Source organism: Erythrolamprus reginae, chromosome Z (genome assembly GCF_031021105.1).
Source record: "Erythrolamprus reginae isolate rEryReg1 chromosome Z, rEryReg1.hap1, whole genome shotgun sequence".
In the NCBI taxonomy this organism is placed as follows: Eukaryota; Metazoa; Chordata; class Lepidosauria; order Squamata; family Dipsadidae; genus Erythrolamprus; species Erythrolamprus reginae.
The window spans coordinates 118157513-118179119 of NC_091963.1; the positions used below are offsets into that span (position 1 = coordinate 118157513).

The 21607-nt window shown below is 40.1% G+C and overlaps 1 long non-coding RNA gene across 1 annotated transcript; it reads left to right on the forward strand.

Moving 5' to 3' along the window:
- Positions 1-359: 359 nt before the first annotated feature.
- LOC139154952 (uncharacterized) lies at positions 360-21156 on the forward strand. Its single transcript, XR_011556994.1, has 4 exons — positions 360-439; positions 8014-8094; positions 12981-13138; positions 20076-21156. It is a non-coding gene; the product is annotated as an uncharacterized lncRNA (long non-coding RNA).
- The last annotated feature ends 451 nt before the right edge of the window (positions 21157-21607 follow it).

Below are 21607 nucleotides of genomic sequence, written 5' to 3' on the forward strand. Positions count from 1 at the left end.
GCAATATTACATGTATGTAAAATGTATTCCAAACGACTGGACACACACAAATTCATGAGTTCGCAAAACCGGGATCCCAGATTTCCTGAGCCTCAATTTTCCTTCCCCCTCCCCCGCCGTTTGGTGAGAATTTTTGGGAGCACCCAGTTTAACCCCACCCTGCCCTTGACCCCCCTCCCGCAAGTAATCTCTCCCCACCCTCGACTGCTGCTTCCTGTTTACAAACTGGAGCGGGAGCTTTCATCAGTGGGTTTCTGAGCTCACTTCCCCCCCAACAGGAAACCCTGCAGGACACAGCTTCCCGCCACACCGCATCGACTGGGGTGGGGTGGGGTACAGGGCAGCAGAGAGCGAGGTGGGGAGGGTGACTTTAAAGGGTTGCGCGCCGAACCTGCTGTCATGCGGGGGGAACGCAGCAAAGACGCAGGAGGCACAAAGGGTAAGAACAGGGAGCCGGGTGGGCAGCCGGGTGTGGGCGAGTTTTGGAGATGCGTAATTTGGGAGAGCGTGACATACTGGTTCCCCCCCCCCCCCAATTCTCTACTACAGAAAGGATCCTACCTACCCAACATGGGCCTCTCTACTTTGTATTCCTTAAACTTAGCCGTACAAATATCGCATTAATTGCTTGACTGAACGGTTGGGAGGTAATTAGACACCCCCCCCCCTTCCCAAATCTGCAAGTATGATTTCTGTAGATTTTATTCTAGGACATTACTGGGAAGTACGTTCCGCTCAGTTCGAGGGGAAGTCGGTTTTACTTATTTAAGTGATTGGTGTGCATCCAACTTTTCTCTTACTCCCAAGAAAATGACACCCTCCCCGCCTCCAGTATACCTTTAATTTACTAAATTGGTAACGTTCATTGTTAAAGTATTGGGCAAGGACTGGAGCGGATCACGTTCAAATCTTTCCTGACTCATAGAAATTCAGAGTAATTTGGGTCCAGTCATACTTTTTCAGCACATCCTACCTCACAGGGTTGGTGTGGTGAAGAATTAGAGAAGGCTAGATAAATTGCTTTGAAATCTTGGGGGGAGGGAAGGTTGGGTATAAGTGTAATAAAATAGTTCAATTAATTTAATTTAATTAATTTGACTTCTATGCCACCCAATCCCAAGGGGAGTCTTCATCAATTTTATGCCCTTCCTATACAATGATTAGAGTGGGTTTAGCGGTGATCAGATTGAGAAAAATCTGTATAATTCTTTAGGTCTTCAGAAGAAAATCTATCCATGTTCCCTTTTCTTAATTGCTGCTAACTTTTTGAATAGAGCTGCATACAGTATTTTTCTACTATTGGATTTGTAATGCATGGTATCACTGTTATGTTGTGAGCCGCCCTGAGTCTTCGGAAAGGGGCGACATACAAATCTAATAAATAATAATAATAATAATAATAATAATAATAATAATAATAATATGCTTTAAAAATGAATCTGAAATGCTTTAAAGACTTTTATTCTGTACCTTAAAACAGTCCAACATCTTTCAGGCACCTCCATGAGCTTTTAAAAAGTGATGTTTTTCCTATTAATTCACTTATTAAGGTTAACTTTAATCCATGATACATACTTTTTTTGGCATATGTGGAAATCTGAAAAGAGTCCAATTTAGCAAAGAGGTTCTATATTCATCAGATATCCAAAGCATGCAGATTTGATCTTTGGACCCAGTTCAGTATTTTGTCAAGATTTACCAAACAAACAACCATTTCAGTTAAAAGTTAAAAGTACAGCGGGTGCATTTGCTTAGGAGGTTTTAATTCTTGTTTTTCTTAAACAATGGCTTAGCATATTATGTGAACTCATTTGGTTAGTTTATAATTTGGTGTGAGTAATTTATTAACCCAGGATAAATATGTTCTATGAAATCAACTGCTGTGAACTTCATTTATAGAGGACTGCTAAAACTAGGAATAGCAAGTCTCTTTTGGCATTTTTCAAAAGAGAAAAATTTGGCCAAAAAAAGCAGATTTTGCCACTTCTCGGAACTGTATTGCATTCCCTTGTCCTAATTAAATGCAAAGGAAGGCCAGCCTATTTTGTAGCTGTTCTCATATTATTTTTCTAAAATGACTACTAATATGTTTCTCCAACACTATTGGAACAAATCTTTGGAATTACTGAGTAAATGTCATTTGCAGTTGTAGAATCTCAGGTGATCTTGATTTCTTTGCTTCCTGGGAGAAAAAAAAACTAGCCCTAAAAAATTGGGGTGTCAAACTGCCTGATAATATCTTTCAATAATTAAGTTGCCTTTATGAAAGTTTTTTCATAGGTCACTCTTGTGGAGTAGCTGAGAGTCAAGTTGAAGATCCATAAGTAGAATACAGTACTGCTATTCTCTTAACTATAGATTGCATAAATTATTGATTGGAGGGGCAGTTTAATTAGCATAAATTATATTCTTCTAATTTACAGTTAGATGAAAATTAATGTATCTACCTTTCGCAGATTTACATGGTTCAAACCTAAATTGTATGTCTTCCTTTATTTCATACAAATTAAAAAACAAACAAGCAGAGGCATATATGGTCACTAATCTTCATTCTTTTGAGTAAAATTGTGGGGTGGGTGGGTTTAGTACTATATAACTCATCTTTAATATCAAAATCATTCATTCCATGAATTCTTGGGAAAGAAAGTGTTAGTTACTAAATTATGTGTCAAGTTACAATTACAGATAATTGACCAAGCCTAGTATAATTTTCTAAAATAAGTTATTTTGCTCTGACATAAATATTTATAACATTTAAAGTGAATGCACTTTTTGTTGACCCGATTCTGTAATCAAAAGGATCTTGAAGAATTTGGAAAGCCTGTAATTTTGTTTTAGGGTAGTTATTCTTTTCCTGTAGCTAATTAAGAAAGTAGATTGAAAAGTGGGATATAATTCCATTTGCTTTGGATAGTGAGATGGGTGGATGAATGAATGAATCACGTGGAGAAGAAAAATTAAAACAATTACCCCCACCAATTTAAAATCTTACAGAAATTTGATAGCTAAAAAGGACGAGAGCTCTGTTAAGCTAAGCAAGAAATCAGGAATCCAGAAGCAACTTTTCCAACAAACACATTTTTTAAAAAAGCCTGTCTTTTAATAAAACTTCTTAAGTAGAGAAGATGTTCTTAGATTGCTGACAGATAGCTAAGGGTCAGGACCAACTAACTAATGTTGGGGCTGATGTGTTTACAGGCTCTGAGCCCATAAGATTAATTCAGTCTTTAGTCATGCCATCAGTCAGCTTGCCCTGTGTATATAGGTGGCTTTCAAAATAAAATAAGGGAAGATGCCATTAATGCTACTGTCATGTTATTTTAAGAAATGATGTCCTCTAAAAAGCAATAATGAAGCACCAGCCAATTATATCTATTTGACTAGTAGGAATCCATCACTGCTTCTTATCATCATTTCTTTCCTGATGTACAAGATGCAATTGTTTCTTCACTTCTCTATCTGCTTTTTTTAAAATCAGGTACCTAAATGGATTGAATTACAATTCCCATTATCCCTAGTCAGCACAGTCATGCCAGATCAGATGATGAGAGGTACAATCCCTAGTATGGTCTTACCATATACCGGCAGGGAATTACAAGATTTAGAATAAAGAACTTTGGGGGTGAGACTTTTTTTTGGGGGGGGGGGGGTGTGTGACTCCACCGACAATGACAACATTAAAATGTTGAATAGATGGCCAAATTTTATTGGACTAGAAACACTCATTTCGTTGAATTAGTTCTTCTTATTCCTAGATATTGCAGAAGTAAACCATGTCATCAAAGTCAAAATTTCTAGGTTCTTTGCTTGAGCAATGCAGGCTGCATTTGCTCACAGCTAGCTTCCCTTCATGAATGATTGCTCATTTGGAAACCATTAGCTGGACAAAGTGCATTTTTGTGCTGCAGTTTAAAAAAGGCAATTATACCAGGGTAAGCAACTCTCTTTGGCTGTGTTTCTTGACTTCAGTGACTTTAAGAGGTATGGAGTTCACCATGTGTAACCTTTCTAAGCAGGTTCCAACAAGCAAAGTTAATGGGGGAAGCCCGACCACATGATTCTCATGATACAATGATTTGCTCAACAAGTGTGGCAAAAATCATTAAACAGGACAAACCCTGCTTAACAAAGAGTCTTGCTTCGCAACACAACTTTTGGGCTCAGTTTTGTTTGTAAATCAAATGAGGTGAACATTGGTAAGCAAGTTAGGTAGCACAGTATTAATCTTAAATATAGTAACCATTTCTTTGCAGGACTTCCACCCAGCCTTTCAAACAGATGCTATTTAGCATAAATAGCAATAACTTTTACCCTGAGGAGCACCTGGAGACCACAGCTTCACACCACAGCTTTATACTCCTCTCTAGAATAGCATGTTTTACAGATAATTTGTCATCATCAAGGCAAGGCATGCACCATTACTCACTGGGAATAAGAAAATATTAAAAAGCAGTTAGTGCAGAAGGGGAATGTGGCTGTAATTGCAAGTGTTGATATGACCTCAAATGTGATATATTTCTTGATTGTCTATATTTTAATAGAATAGTTGGTTTTCCCTTCTTACTTTTTTCCTGATCTGACCCCCCCACCCATCTTTTGTATTGACAGTACCAGTGAGATAAATTATATGGCAGAATACAGATAAGGCTGTCAAATATGAACAACAAAATTCTAGTCAATGACTTGAACAGGTCCAAAGACGGGCTACAAGAATGGTGGAAGGTCTTAAGCAAAAAAACATATCAGGAAAGACTTAATGAACTCCATCTGTATAGTCTGGAGGACAGAAGGGAAAACCAACATGAGAAAATATTATTTTACTAAAAGAATAGTAGATCCTTGGAACAAACTTCCAGCAGACGTGGTTGGTAAATCCACAGTAACTGAATTTAAACATGCCTGGGATAAACACAGATCCATCCTAAGATAAAATACAAAAAATAGTATAAGGGCAAACTAGATGGACCATGAGGTCTTTTTCTGCTGTCAGTCTTCTATGCTTCTATGTTTCTATGCAGTAAATAATTGCTTATTTTCTATTATTTCAAAGTAAATAATTATTTGTTTTTCTTTATTACCATCTATTTTGCAATCCCATATCTGTAAACTTTATAAATACATTTCCCCAACATAACTGTTCTGTTAAAGTAGAATGCAACCTCTTCACAAAGAAGTCCAATATATGCCTACTCAGAAGTTTTAATTTGTTTAGTGAGGCTGAACATCCAAAATACATGTAAGGGACATGGGCAAATTTGAGATGTAGGCCCAAAGCTCCTCCAAAATATGTCTCTGAACTCTTATTCTGGATCCAAATATTCAGGGCCAGGAAAATCACTGCTATTTAATTTTAATTAACATCATATTATCCATGTTGTTTTTAGGAATCCCCTCATTAATAGTGTTATTAAAGCTTTCCCCCCACCTAGGGTCATAGAGTATCTTGTATTGCTTTGCTAAATAGCAGAGAATTTGCACATGGATGAATCCAAAGCTTTTTATGAACATTTTTGAACATCCATAGCTTTAATGAACAGGTCTCTGCAATCAAGATGGAGGTATGAAAAGCAAAGCAGTACCTTAGAACAGGGGTCTCCAACCGTGGCAACTTTAAGACTTGTGGACGTCAACTTCCATTCCTCAGCCAGCAAAGCTGACTGAGGAATTCTGGTAGTTGAAGTCCATAAGTCTTGAAAGTTGCCAAGTTTGGAGACCCCTGGCTTAGAAGACACATTTACGTTCTACTGTTGAAAATTATCTTCATCAAAGATGTCCTATACGAAGGAATATTTGGGGAGAAAGAACCAGAGGCATCATTTTTCATGTGTGATTCTTTTGGATTTTCTTAATAGCTTTGCCATCTTTCCCTCAAATAAAGTCTATCAAGGAGGAAAGAAAAGGTAGTAGCACTATATGTTAAAATCGTCTCGATAGGGGGGAAAAAGATGACGTAATTTTTGTCACTGCCAATCCCCCACAGCCCACTAAGCAGTTACAACTACAACACTTAACAAGATTGGATAGGCCAGAATAAGAGGGAAAAGTTATTTTAACATTGCTACATCTAAGAGTGACTTATTGGTCTCACTTATGAACTTTGAGCAAAATGAAGACAAGGGAAATAGCAGGATATGTTTTATGCTATGGTGAGATGCAAACAGTAAGCAACTGTACAGTTCCAAGACCCTGGATTCTTTTAATATTTCCTAACTACAAATATTTTCCAAAAACTGACTGTACCCTCCCAAATAGTTTGCCATACATAGCTACGCTTCATTTACATCTATGCGTTTTTGTAGAGAATAGGACTAATCTGACAAATATTGGAATTATAATAATGGGGGAATACATAAAATTATATTTGTGTCTATCTACTCATGACGTATATGGGCACCTATAAAATGACTTGTGTTTGTCTAGGACTAAAGAGGATCAAACTTGCCAAATACTGTCAAGCAATTTATTCTGCCTTGTGATAATCCTGATTATTATAGTATATTCTTAGCTCTTCTCGTTTCTTGTCTGTTTCAGGGATCAATGTGCATATGTACTGTTTTTCTAGTGAGTCCAACAGGTCTTTAAAAATTATCCTATCAGCGCTGGGGAACTGGGGTGCAGAGTTACTGCTCACAATCAAAAGTAGAGATTTTGAGCACAGTTTTAATTATGGGATTCCCCTGGATTAGGCCAGTGGCCTCTACAGGGAAGCCTCTTGTTTTAAGCAGCTTTAGGCAAAAGCTTCTGTCTCCTTCTGACATCTGCAGATGATATTCCAAAAGACACTGGGGGTATCATGAATAATTGCCCTGATAATTTCATGGCCCCCAAATTGGTCCAATTTCATTATTGTATATTGTTTGAAGAATATATACCTTGAATCTACTTACAACCTATTACAGTGGTACCTCGAGATACGAGTTTAATTGGTTCCGGACCTGGGCTCTTAAGTCGAGCAGCTCTTATCTCGAACGACTTTTCCCCATAGGAATTAATGTAAATAATTTTAATTGGTTCCAGCCCTCAAAAAACTCACAAAGTTAGTCTAAATTATGCAGAAAGACATGTTTTTAATGAAGAAATGTACATGTACATATAAATGAATAATGAAGTTTCTTTCACTTAACTTGTAAACTTTCTTAAACTTTTAAATTTACATATGTTCAACTTCTCTGCCACCCAATCCTGTAGGACAGAGGTCCCCAACCCTTTTTGCACCAGGGACCGGCTTTAAGCGATCAAGAGAGGAATGGGTGAATGAATGGACGGAGGGTGGGAAGGAAGGAAGGAAAGAGGGAAGGGACAGGAACAGAGGAAGGAAGCAAGGAAACTTATGAAAGGGGAGAGTAAGAGAGGAATGAGTGAAGGGAGGGAGGGAGGGAAGAAGGTGGGAAGGAGAAAGAAAAGAAGAAATAGAGGAAGGGAAGGTAAAAGAGAGAAAGAAAAAGAGCAAGAAAGAAAGCAAGAAAGAAAGCAAGAAAGAAAGAAAGAAAGGGGGAAGGGACAGGAACAGAGGAAGGAAGCAAGGAAACTTATGAAAGGGGAGAGTAAGAGAGGAATGAGTGAAGGGAGGGAGGGAGGGAAGAAGGTGGGAAGGAGAAAGAAAAGAAGAAATAGAGGAAGGGAAGGTAAAAGAGAGAAAGTAAAAGAGCAAGAAAGAAAGCTGCAAGCACCCCCCCGAGCCCCCCAGGCCGGCTGCAACCTTTTAAAACACGCGCGCCGCTTCGCAGCTGTCTCCTGAAGCCGAACGCGGAAGTTAGCGTTTGGCTTCAGGAGACAGCTCCTTGGCGCTTGTATCTCGAATTTGGGCTTGTAAGTAGAACAAAAATATCTCTCCCCTCCCAGCTCTTATCTTGAGTTGCTCTTAAGTAGAGCAGCTCTTATGTCGGGGTTCCACTGTATTTAATAATTCTGAGCACAGGTATCTTTCTCTATCAAGAGGGTCAATGTCATGAATAATTGTGTATAGATTCTTTGTCTAATTTCTCATCATTTTTTTTCCTTCCTCCAAACTAGAGAGTACCTGAAACCTCCCATACCTTTGGCTGAGATCCTCATAGCCACTTTAAAAATTGCTGCTGAATTGTAATTTATAAGGTAAGAGGAGGGAAAACCCAACACAGTTTTCAGCCAATTTGGGCTAGGGAACTACTGTAAATCCACAAGTTCCATTTGTATGGTAATCACTCATTTAGAACTATGCAAGGGAGCTCCACTACATTGGGAAAACCTATGTGTTTTGAACTATTCTGTTTGCAAACATTTTCATTCATTCAGCCAGCAAATGGTGAATAGGATCTGCTAAACCCCATGACACATGAAAATGCTGTAGACTGAATCTTCAAAAAGTCGGTGTTGAATGGTGTTCAGCCTAAACTGGGATTATTATTTTTTTTTTAAATCGTACTAAGGCCATGTATGTGATCTTGAGGGGAGAAAACAGCTGCTTTAAAAAGTTGTAGACAAACAATACAAACAACATTTAACATTTAAAGGAGCTACCATTGCTCCGCTAAGCATAGAAGTCTTACTAATACAAAAAAAAAGTCTAACTGTGATCTAGATCAATACAGAAAAAACAATTCATGATATACTACTATATTATAACATCTACTTCAATGTCTCCACTTTGACATTGTAATTTGCGTAATTAAAGTCAGTTCTAATATACTAATACTTTTTCCATAAAATTTCTTAATATACTACTAAAATATAACATCCAGTTCTATATTTTCATTTTGATAATATAATTGTTTGTCTTAAAGAAAAATTAATAAAAAATATTTTAAAAAGTTGTAGACAGATGCAACATTTCTGCCTTCACATGATGTAAGCATTTTTAAAAAAATTGAAAATCCAGCATTGCACAAGCTGAATATTTAGCTGATCAGTTTGAGTAAATCAAATGTGGTGCCTAAGTTTTCCAATTTTTTAAAAAAATATACAAATACTTTAAAAATGTACAGATTGCAAACAATATCAAATGAAAGGAACCCTTTGTGGTAGTGAATTTATGGATATATTTTTCTTAGCAGAATAATACATGTCTTTTCAAAACCAAGTCCTTTTAAATTAACAAGATTTCATCCCAAGTAGCGTGTAGGATTGCAGTGGAAAGATTCTACTATTTGTGACTTGCTTGATATTCTTTCCTTATAAGAATAGAATAGAATAGAATTCTTTATTGGCTAAGTGTGATTGGACACACAAGGAATTTGTCTTTGGTGCATATGCTCTCAATGTACATAAAAGAAAATATACATTTGTCAAGAATCATGACATACAACATGTAATGATTGTCATAGGATTCAAATAAGCAATGAAGAAAAACAATATTAATAAAAATCTTAAGGATACAGGCAACAAATTACAGTCATAAATGGGAGGAAATGGGTGTTAGGAATGATGAGAAAAAACTAGTAGTGCAGACTTAGTAAATACAGTACAGTGGTACCTCGGTACTCGAACGCTTCCTTTCTTGTACATTTCGGATAACGAACAAAATTTTCGGCAAAAATTTGCTTCGGTATCTGAACAAAAATTCAGATACCGAACAGCCAGAGAAAATTTTGTTCATTATACGAAATGTAATCCCGGCAGCTTCAGGGGGCTGAGGAGCTCTCTAAGAGCTCCAAGCTGCAGGAAAGGTGGGGGCTGCTGCAATCTTGGCAGCTTCTGGGGGCTCTTTTCCTCATTGCTTCCTTTTATTACCTGTAAGCAGCTTCAAAAACTTTCTCCTTCCCTGTGGCTGCAACAGCGGCGATTTCCCTTCCAGTAGCAAGAGCGCCGGGAAGTCACGTAATGAAGGGAAGCTGCTGGAGCGGCAGCAACTGCTGAGATGGCTCCGGCGGCTTCCCTTCATCACGTGACGTTCCCGGCGCTGTTGCTACTGGAAGGGAAATCACCGCTGTTGCAGCCACAGGGAAGGAGAAAGTTTTTGAAGCTGCTTACAGGTAATAAAAGGAAGCAATGAGGAAAAGAGCCCCCAGAAGCTGCCAAGATTGCAGCAGCCCCCACCCTTCCTGCAGCTTGGAGCTCTTAGAGAGCTCCTCAGCCCCCTGAAGCTGCCGGGATGGCAGCTTCTGGGGGCTCCTTTCCTCATTGCTTCCAGCAGCCCCCACCTTTCCTGCAGCTTGGAGTAGCGAATTTATTTATCCCATTGGAAATAAAGAAAATAGATTTAATTGGTTCCCAGCGAGTTAACAGGGGCTGGGAACCAATTAAATCCATTTCCATTATTTCCTATGGGATAAATAAATTCAGTACTCGACCAAATCGGTTCTCGACCACACTTCTGGAACTTACCGAGATACCACTGTAGTTTGACAATGTTGAGGGAATTATTTGTTTAGCAGAGTGATGGCATTCAGGAAAAAAAACTGTTCTTGTGTCTAGTTGTCTTGGTGTGCAGTGCTCTGTAGTGACGTTTTGAGGGTAGGAGTTGAAACAGTTTATGTCCAGGATGTGAGGGGTCAGTAAATATTTCCACAGCCCTCTTTGACTTGTGCAGTATACAGGTTCTCAATGGAAGGCAGGTTGGCAGCAATTGTTTTTTCTGCAGAATTTGCTGATTAGATGCCAGGATATGTTGTACTAAACCACAGGCTGTTAATCATGTAAAACAATTAAATACATTAAAATGACAAGTATTGTAGAATATTCAGATTGGACTTTCCTGGACTTTACCAGAAAGTGGCTTTATTGGAAATTCTCCTGTATTCAGGAACATTACTTTATAAGATCCTGCTTTGATTTATTTTTTAAAGGATGTTTGCTTTTCAGCATCCTAATCCCATTTGGCATAATCCCAGTAGGGCAGCTATGAAAAAAAGTTATTGTTATGAGACGGGTTTTCTTGGGGTCAGATAGTGGATTGACGCACAAAGATATTTGACTTTTAGCAGTCTATAAGGATTTTATCAACCAAATAGCCATCTTCTTTCAGGATCCTCTCTTAAAACGTATGAAATAAAAGGAATATATAATATGTTAATAATGTACTAATTTAATATACTATAAACTTCAGATATTTGCTGAATTCCCAATTTCTAGAATGCTTCACCATCAGCTATTTTGTCTGTGGTTATTGAGAATGATATTTCAATAAAATCAAAGTTATCAGGCCCTTTGAAAGCCCATCATACACTCTGTTTATTCTGACATTAAGAAACTTCAATAACCAAAATTTTTCCTAATGGATTTTGTAATGTATTATTTCAAACAATATAATTAATAATCATTAATTACAAATAGATATTCTTTTGTTAAACTATTATATAGATTTATGAAAACCTAGAAAAAATGTTTTAAAAAAGCTAAAAGAAAACCAGGCTATAACACTAAAGAAAAATTAATGATGAAAAACTTTAAAAAACCAGAGAGAAATCTAATGATAAACAAAATAATGAACATTTTTATGATTTCTACTTTTCTCCAGTTTCAAAATATAAACATTTACAATTCAATGTTTAAACCTTATCTTAAATTCGGACTCTGTAGCTTTATATTATATACAGTTGTTTCAAAAATCCAAAGTCAACAAGGAGCATGTGATCACTATCTTTGCAAGGCATGATAATCTGAAACTCTTCACAAATCAACCAGTTCCAATTTTTTTGGAATATAATTTAACAATTTATTAACCTCTGTAGGCCTTATTTTCTGTCCAAGAGCCTGAGTAGGAATAATATTTAACCAATTAGGGAACACCAGTGGAGAATTGCAAGAGATGCAAAGTTAAAGCTATTTGCAAAGCAAGACATTCTTTGAGTGGCCTAATAATCCTCGCCTAAATATATTTTATTGTATCAAACAAATGCCCCATTAACTGTTTCTTGAACACATGAATGTGCAGTCCTCACAGGGAAGATGGTTTCCTGTTCCACTTCAAAACTTGTCATTTTCAGCTTCAGAGTTCAATTTGAGGTCAATCATTCCTATATGAGTTTGAGGTAGGGAGGTGTTCTGATGAATACTACCCATCTGGCAATCTGTGCAGGCAGCTCTTCCCCCTCATCCCATTCCCTATTTTCTGTTGAAATTGATAGCTGGAACAGTAGAGTCAAAGTTTTCCCATTGCAATAAAAGGCTCTGTGTCTCTCTGCCCCATTTACTTATTTATTTATTATTTCGATTCCTAGGCTGCCTTTCTCCGGAGATGCATACAAATAAAACAGTACAAATTGAAAATTAAAACTAAGAATTTAAAACTAAATCCCTTAAACTTCCTAAAAAATAATTTACCAAACCTAAAAAAAAACCCCTCATGTCATTTAAAACCACTCACATTTATCCCTGACTCTGTCGTAACATGGGCTGGAACAGTGTCTGTATTTAACAGCCCCAAGCCTGCTGACAAAGATGTGTCTTTAACATCTTCTGAAAGGCCATGAGAGTGGAAGCCGTGCGAATCTTTGGGGAGAGTTGATTCCAAAGGGCCGGAGCCACCACAGAGAAGGCTCTTCCCCTAGGGCCTGCCAGCCGGCATTGCTTGGCTGACAGGACCTGGAGAAGGCCAACTCTGTGAGCCCTGACTGGTCTGTGGGATACATGAGGCAAGAGACGGTCCTAAGCCACGTAGGGCTTTATAGGTAACAACCAACATTTCTTTTGCCAACCCATGGATAATGTGAGAAGGGGAGACAGAGCAGAAGCAAATCATCTTAGTGTTGGTTCATTGAACCTCCTCCCATCTGCTTTCACTGGCTTCCCTTCCTGCATGAATAGAGAAGTAGGAGAAACCACCTGCACCAAGACCAAAGCAACTTTACTATAAAAGCTAGGCTGCACAAGGATGAGCTACAGATCTCTTGATTCTCTGTGTTTGAGGCCCTGCTGTGCCAAACTGCAGAAGATGTAAATACACAAGTAACTGTCAAACATGAGCATTGTCATCGCACAAATACAGCCCCAGGCTCTAGTTTCTTCTTAATGGTTTTCCTGTGCCTGCTAATTGATGATGATTGTCTTTCCTTAATTATCAGGATGAGAATTTGTGATCTTCCCAGTGCAGCTGAGCTACAGACCACCGCATATTCCAAGCAGCATAGCCTAAGTGAAAGATGTTGACAGATGGAAACCAACGATTTCTGCAAAGGCAAAAGGGTTCCAATTTTTGGACCCTATCCATCCATCTATGCAGGTGGGTTATGCTAGCAGAAGAATAAACAGCAAGACTGTTTTGATGTTTAATCGTGGCATAAGGGGGCTGAAAGTGGGATGGGAGGATGGAGGGCTGCAGGGAAATTGTTATTATGTTTAAGAATTACTGCTGCTAAAAGATGAGTGCTACTTGAAGATGAATATTGCCTGCCGAGGTTCATATCATTTGACTTTCTTCATCTTCACTCTATTACGAATCCTTTAGAGACTTCAACACCTACAGTTAGGCTGGCATAATTATCTTGTTCAAATTGCAGCACAGACATTCATTCTATCTAGCTAAAATTTAGCAAGTAAATAGCCTCTTCTTGGAGACGAAGGTAACTTGTGAACCAATGTGGTGCACATCATTCAAGCAAAAAGGCTGATGTGGTTACCGACTTCTGCAACATCTAGGAACAAGATATTTATTTGCATTAATGTACCATTAAAAGCAGAAACAAACAGAGCCTTACCCAAAGAAGGGGATAGAAATCGATGCTCAAACATGTCTTATTTTATTTTTGTAAAAATCAATTGTGAAGTAGGGCAGCTATCTGAATCAGGTCCATGGTGTCCAGGAACAAACACACACACACACACACACACACACACACACACACACACACACACACACTTACCCTTCAGATAGGTGCAACATAAAAGAAAAAGAGCTCATGCCAACCAAGCTGCTTTATTTCACTGTGTATTATAAAATGAGATAGTTGGAAGGGATTTTAGAGAATTTCTATTCTCTGCTCAAGCTGGAAACGATATGCCATTCTGGATAAATGACTGTCCAATATCTTCTTTAATTTTCTGTTTAATCTTCAAAATATGTAATGACAGGTTAATGCTGCAGTATGGAAGTGCTGCCCCTATAGAAGTATTCTGCAAAGGAATTGATGTCCTTCCAATGTGCCATGTTCTAAGAAATTATAGAGCAGATATAACATCCGCAGCTCAGTTGGAGAAGTGGAGGGAGGAGAGAAACCTACATCTAATAAATTGCATTTGGCTGACTAATGAGTGAATATTTAGAGCAGGAGTCCCCAAACTTGGCAACTTTAAGACTTGTGGACTTCAACTCCCAGAATTCTCCAACCAACACACATTCTCCAGTTCGCAGGTCTTAGAAGTTGCCAAGTTTGAAGACTTTTGATTTAGAGAATTACACTAAAGGTCTGTTTCAGGGCAACTAGACAGGACAAATATGCAAGAACATTGATATTTCCAGTGTTATCTCGTCAATATTTATTTGATGGTTATTTATTAGCTTTTAGACCATGGCTTCCCAACCTTGGCACCTTTAAGATACATAGACTTCAACTCTCAGAATTCCCCAGATAGCAAATCTTAGCATGAAATGCACGATTCCTAGTCTCCTAGGTAAAGCACTTGATCTTAATTGAAATCTCTTTTATGCTTTTTACCTGAAACTCCTGTGGTTTTTATTTTTGTGTGTGTTGTTTATTTATGTAGCTCATTCTTACTGGCAATTGGTAAAATGACTGGGGGCAGAAAGGAAATGTTTTTTTAATAAGCACAACATGCAGTAAATAGACAGAAGTAGGAAACACGGTGGTCCTATTTTTTTTTAAAAGAGAGCACAAATAAAAACACCCCCACCCCCCCCCACACACACATACCTTTGGCTAAATTGATTCTTTTTAAAAAATATTTTTTTTATTTTTTTCTCCACCATAAAACCATACATATATAACAACATGTATATTCAATGAATAATAGTATACTTATAGAGTCTCTGTCATATAAAATAATAAAAAAATCCTAAATCTCAATTATTCCTTCTATCTAAAAAAGAAAAGCTATATCTAATTTTAACTTAAGAAAATAGTCAAAGCAATTTTCTTTATTTTTCAATTCTAGTACTCTATTTTTCAAGTCTTCCAATTGCATTTCAAATCTATTTTTAATTTAGTTAAAACACATGTTATATATTTAACTAATGCTGCCTCCTTTTCTATTTCTGTCATCCAGGTTTTGTCAATTCTATTTCTCATTTCTTTATTACTCCTACATTAAATTTACCTTACATTAACTATTTTATTTATTTATTATTTTTATTCTCAATCCATTCATAAAATTTCCCCTAAATTTTGTAAAACTCCGAGTCTTCTTTGTCCTTAATTTTCATTGTAAGTCTATCCATTTCTGCACAATCCATTAGGTCCCACAGAGTGGGTCTTCTCCGGGTCCCGTCAACTAAACAATGCCGCTTGGCGGGACCCAGGGGAAGAGCCTTCTCTGTGGCGGCCCCGGCCCTCTGGAACCAACTCCCCCCAGAGATTAGAATTGCCCCCACACTCCTTGCCTTTCGTAAGCTCCTTAAAACCCCCCTCTGCCGCCAGGCATGGGGGAATTGAGATGCTCTTTCCCCCTGAGCCTTTACAATTTCATGTGTGGTATGTCTGTATGTATGTTTGGTTTTTTATATTAATGGGTTTTTAAATCATTTTTAGTATTTATTGGATTATTATTGTACATTGTTTTATTACTGTTGTTAGCCGCCCCGAGTCTCTGCAGAGGGGCGGCATACAAATCCAATAAATAAGTAAGTAAGTAAGTAAGTAAGTAAGTAAGTAAGTAAGTAAGTAAGTAAGTAAATAAATAATCAATCAATCAATCAATCAATCAATCAATCTTCCTCAGTACAGACCATGTCTCTAGACCAAGATTTCTGTACCTGGAATTTTAGTTTTAACTCCAGCTTCATCTTCCCCATCCAGCAAGCTTGTGCTGATTTAACGCTATTTTCCCTGTCTTTGTGGTACTCTCAGAAATGATGGGTGTTGTGGAAGGCATGGCCTTTATTTATTACATTTTGTACTTAATAATGTAAAAACAGAATAAGATAAAAATATAGTACAGCATCCGTTTTTAAAAACCAAAGAAGAATAGCTTAACATGATTTTCTATGTATGTGCCTTTGAGTCAGTGTTGACTTATGTCAAGGTTCGACAAACCCAGGCGCCTGGTCGCCAGTGGCGCCTAGAAAATGTTGTCTGGCGCCTAGAAAATGTTGCCTGCTGTACTGTATGTCAGCGTTTCCCAACCGGTGTGCCGCGGCACACTGGTGTGCCGCGACACACCGCCAGGTGTGCCGCCTGGGCAGGGCGCTGCGGTGCCTCTGACCTCTCCGCTCCTGCCCGATGCCGCGGTTTCTGGCGCTCTCCTGCTGGGTCCCAAAGAAGGCAGGCAGGAAGGAGAGCTCCATTCTTCGCGCCTTTTTCCCACCTTCCTTCTTTGGGGCCCAGCAGGAGAGCGCCAGAAACCGCGGCATCGAGCAGGAACCGGGAGGTCGGAGGCACCGGCACGGCAGCGCCCGCCCAGCTGAAGGTTCCCTGTCGTCATCGGCAAGTGTCCTTTGGGGCCCGGCGGGAGGGCACTGGCGGTGGGAGCGGGGGGGGGGCCGCGGCTGCAGCGGCACAGGCAGTCGCGGGGAGATGGCGGGGGGAGCGGGGGGCGGCTAAAGCGGCCCCGGGCACCGTTCCCTGTACGCTTTTCCAGGGGCGCGCAGGGAGCCGCGGCCACCCGCCCGCCTACCGGATTTCCCTCCGCGCGGCTGGGGAGGTGGATTCGCCGCCCCCGCCAGCCCGATCTCCCTCCAGTGGCTGGTGACGTAGTTCTACCGCCCTCGCCAGCCTGATCTCCCTCCGTGGGGGGGTGGGGGGCGACGAACCGACGACCGGGGGCTGTCCGTCCGTGTTGGGTGGTGCAGGGCAGGCACAGGCAGCCCCAGGGGAGAACAAGGGAGGGAGAGAAAGGAAAGAGAGAGTAAGGGAGGGAGAGAAAATTGAATGAAGGAGGGAGAGAAAGAAAGAGTAAGAAGCAGAAAGGATAGAGAAAAAGGAAGAGAAAGGGAGGGGGAGAAAGGAAAGAGGGAGGAAGGGGGGGAGAGAAAATTGAATGAAGGAGGGAGAGAAAGAAAGAAAGAGTAAGAAGTAGAAAGGATAGAGAAAAAGGAAGAGAAAGGGAGGGAGAGAAAGGAAAGAGAGAGAAAGGGAGAGAAAGGGAGGGAGAGAAAATTGAATGAAGGAGGGAGAGAAAGAAAGAGTAAGAAGTAGAAAGGATAGAGATAAAGGAAGAGAAAGAGGGGGAGAAAGGAAAGAGGGAGGGAGGCGGGAGAGAAAATTGAATGAAGGAGGGAGAGAAAGAAAGAGTAAGAAGTAGAAAGGATAGAGAAAAAGGAAGAGAAAGGGAGGGAGAGAAAGGAAAGAGGGAGGAAGGGGGGGAGAGAAAATTGAATGAAGGAGGGAGAGAAAGAAAGAGTAAGAAGTAGAAAGGATAGAGAAAAAGGAAGAGAAAGGGAGAAAGGAAAGAGAGAGAAAGGGAGAGAAAGGGAGGGAGAGAAAATTGAATGAAGGAGGGAGAGAAAGAAAGAGTAAGAAGTAGAAAGGATAGAGAAAAAGGAAGAGAAAGGGAGGGGGAGAAAGGAAAGAGGGAGGAAGGGGGAGAGAAAGAAGATATGAAGGAGGGAGAAAAAGAAAGAGAGATAGGAAGGAAAGAGGGAGAGAAAGGAATGAGAGAGAAAGGGAGGGAGAGAAAGGGAATGAAAGAGGGAGAAGGGGTGAGAGATAGAAAGGATAGACAGAAAGGGAGAGAAAGGAAAGAGAAAGGGAGGGAGAGGAAGGAAAGAGATGAGAGAGGAAGGAGGAGACAGAAAGAGAGGAAGGAAGGAAGAAAGAGAGAAAGAAAGAGGGATGGAGAGAGAAAGGAAGGAAGAGAGAGAAAGAGGGAGGGAGAGAGAAATAGAGCGAAAGGGAGGAAGAGAGATTTTTTTTGTCCAAACTTTTTTTAGCGCCCCCCCCCCCATGTTCCCCAGGATTTTGAAAATATGAAAAATGTGCCGCGGCTCCAAAAAGGTTGGGAAACACTGCTGTATGTGTATACAGTATATTTTTCCCGCCTTGTGTTTACGCCCAGAAATGGTACATCTTGGCTTCCGTAGCTCCGCCCATCAACCTCGGAGCGAGCTGCTTTCCCAGCGTCCCCTGCGCTTGCGTGCGTCTCTCCCTCCCCCCCTTGCCTCCATTCCGCCTCCTACTCGAACCCCTTCACTCCCCCCCACCGCACACAGACGCTCCGATCTTGGCCGCTCACCCGCCTTCGGAGAGAAGCGGAAGCCCCTCCCCTCCCGGCGTGAGGTTTTGTTCATTCCTCCTCCGGCCGCGTGCGCGGTGACTTCCGACCAGTAACCCCTCCTCCCCCCTCCCCCCCTCACCCGCGTCCCCGGCCCGGTCTCCCTTTCCTTCTTCTCTGTTTCGGTTTCTGACTAACGGTCTCCCCTCGGATCCCGACGGGAGTACAGCAGAGCCGGCTCGGCGGAGCCAGGCCTGCGCCGGGGGGGAGGGGGTGAAAGCGATGTCAGGTGGAGACTCGGCAAAAAACCAAGTTTGCTTAAAAAAAATTCTGGCTCCTAAATTTTTTGGCTGGCTCCTAGATTCTGAACAACTTTGTCGACCCCTGACTTATGTCAAATGTCTGGACAAGTCTTTGCAGTTTACCTGGCAAGATTTTGATATGGTTTGGCATTGCCTCTTTTTTTGGGCTGAAACAGAGTGACTGGCACAAAGTCACACCTATCTGACTTGTGCCTAAGGTAGGACTAGAGTTCACATTCCCCCAAATTCTAGGCTGGCGCCTTAACAAGTACACACATACACACACACAAAAGGGAGGGGTTTAAAATACAGTGGTGACATTGTCCAAATATTCTGCAGAATAGCTCAGTATTACATTACAAATAATTTGTAACTATTGGGCATTTTACTTAAATGAGAAAATGTTGGGATTGAAGATATAACTTTGTTCTCCTTTCTTAAAATTTATAGTGCTTTTCTGTAGAACTTGAAAGAACCCTCCCTCTGTCCCATGGAATAAAGATATTTATTCATGGCAAAGACTATAAAAATCTGTGGTTAGATTCACTGATTTTTTTTTTTAGTTTTTCCGTTATTGTACTTCTATTCTAAGATTGTCTAATGTGAGAACTTCTTTCAGAAATGTATAATTGTCTCTGCAAATGGTGTAAATGTTTAAGTAAAAACTTTAAAATACTAATAATTGTTTACATTTCAGTATATTGATGATATTTATCACTTTCTCTAGTGATCTATAGTAGCCTACAGTTGCAACCATTTCACTTTGTAAAGAACTGTAGATTAAGTAGAGCAAAAGTGTAACTAACTTTAGATTACCCACAGATAAAATAAGCGTATGTATTGTCATATTAAGCAGAAGTTTGCATGCATGGGTGGGTGGGGGGAGAGACAGACAGACAGAAACAGGGAGAGAGAGAAGTTTATCTAAAATGCATATTGTAATTGATAGATAAAAGCCAGTTTGGTCTAGTGGTTAAGTCATCAGTTTAAAAACCACAAGACTGAGTTCTACTCCTGCCTTATGCAAAACAAAACAAAAAGCCCAACAACAGTTGGATTACTTTGAGCCAGCCACTTTCGCTCAGCTTTAGGAAGCAGACAATGGCAAAACACTCCTGAAAAGATTATCAAGAAAACTGCAGAGATTAGCTCAAAACGATCATCAGGAGTGATTGATTGATTGACTGACTCAAAGGCACTAAAAAGAAAAGAAAAAGATAGGTATGAATGCAAAGTTTTACATTATTTGACTGGCTATACTGGAAAAAGACTTTGAACAGGTGACTTAATGTAGTTTTATTCCTATTCAACCCTATTTACTGTTCAGTTAAACTGGACTTGAAACCCCTACAAATAAAGGAATTCTCATGGTCACCTTAACACCTATTTCTCAACTGTTAGTTTAAAGCTGTAAACATGATACCTCACTGATATTTAAACAAAGCTTGCAATTTCCTCTCTGTTTCAAGATTTCATTTGTAACTAGGTTCTTTCTAATTATTATTTTTTTTCCTCATCTGCCAACCCTTACAGCTCCCTCACTCTGTTGAATGTCTCTTCCCATCACCTGAAGAAAAGATAAAGATTCCCAAACTCTCTTCTTTCTCTCCCAACCCTTGTACCAGTGTCAGTTGTAACACCTACTGGTGCAGAGGATGGAAGGAAAAGTGGCTCAGGGGTTTTACACCAGAATTATATATTTTCCAGCTTGGATGTTCTCTCTAAATCTAAGAAAAAGACCACCAGCAGCAGCCTCCTGCCCTTCATCCAGTACTGAAAGCAAATTGCACAAAACTCTCCTGGAAAAAAACCCTGTTTCTGTTATTATGGTGTTCTGTCTGGGTCCCCCCAGACGCCAACACCAACCAAAAAGAGTATCCAGACACACTGGTAAAAAGCAAAGGCAGTTTATATAATTCAAAGCAAACACAGGTAACAAAAACTGTTCGTACAGACAGGAACACTATGAAGCTTCACAGAGGTTTCACGAAGGCCAGGCAATAAAACAGGATTCTTGCTGGCAAAAACAACGCTGGAGATAATAAAACCCACGCCTCCCCCAAGTCTTCCAGACTTCTAGGCCACAAGCCAAGATCAGAGACGCCGAGAATCGAAGCAAGGTCACAGGACTCCTAGTTAATAACTCTCCACAAGACTGTAAGGGCGGGCCTGCCTTTTCAACCCTGCTGAGGAGAACCACACCCAAACCCAGCTGTTGCCAATTCAGGGTTGGAAATACCTTTCTAATTGGCCCCGTCTTTGAGCTGCTCGTCGCTGCCTCATGTCTATTATAGCCTGTGCGTCTTCATCCAATGAATCCAGGCTACTAGCTGGGGAGAGGGCCCCCCCCCCGGGGGTGTCAGGCTGCTCTCCCTCCTCTTCCTGACGTTCCTCTCCCCCGTCTGCCTGGTCCTCCCCCTCCTGTTCACTGTCCTCCTCCTCTGGGCATGGATCCGGCAGAGAGCCAGCCGGTCCCTGAGGAGCCTCAGGCTGAATCACAACATATGGTAGCCACTTTTTGCCTTTCAACTGCTTGGCAAAATCTCTCTTGTTGCTTTCATATAGCCTCCTGTTTGAAATACCATCAAAATAAATGTTTCTCTGACTGAAGCAAGCGAAACTTGAAGATGTTGATTATTTGCAGAGATTCACTTGTGATTTGGGCTGGAGTGGAATGTGTTTGAAGGGATTTAACTATAGGTATAGGGGTATGAGTAAGAATAGGAAGCATAAGAAAGGCTGGGTTTTGCCCATAGCACTAAATTGGATTTAATTCAAAATAATTTACCACACAAAACCATAAATTCCTGGGTTCTTAGAACATGCTAAGCTTTAACTAAACAAATTACTGTTGTTTAGTAGGAGACAACGTAAAAGAGTTTAGGTGTTTCACCGCAGAGCAGATAGACGAGAGCTCTACCAATATTGGTTCCATGTTTTTGAGAATGGGATGGAAATAAGGAATCACAGCTCCACCAAGCTTTTATGCAGCAGAGGACAAATATTCCCAAATTGGATTCAGCTAGGATGTGATTTACTTACTTTCAGTTTAGTTTGGAACATAG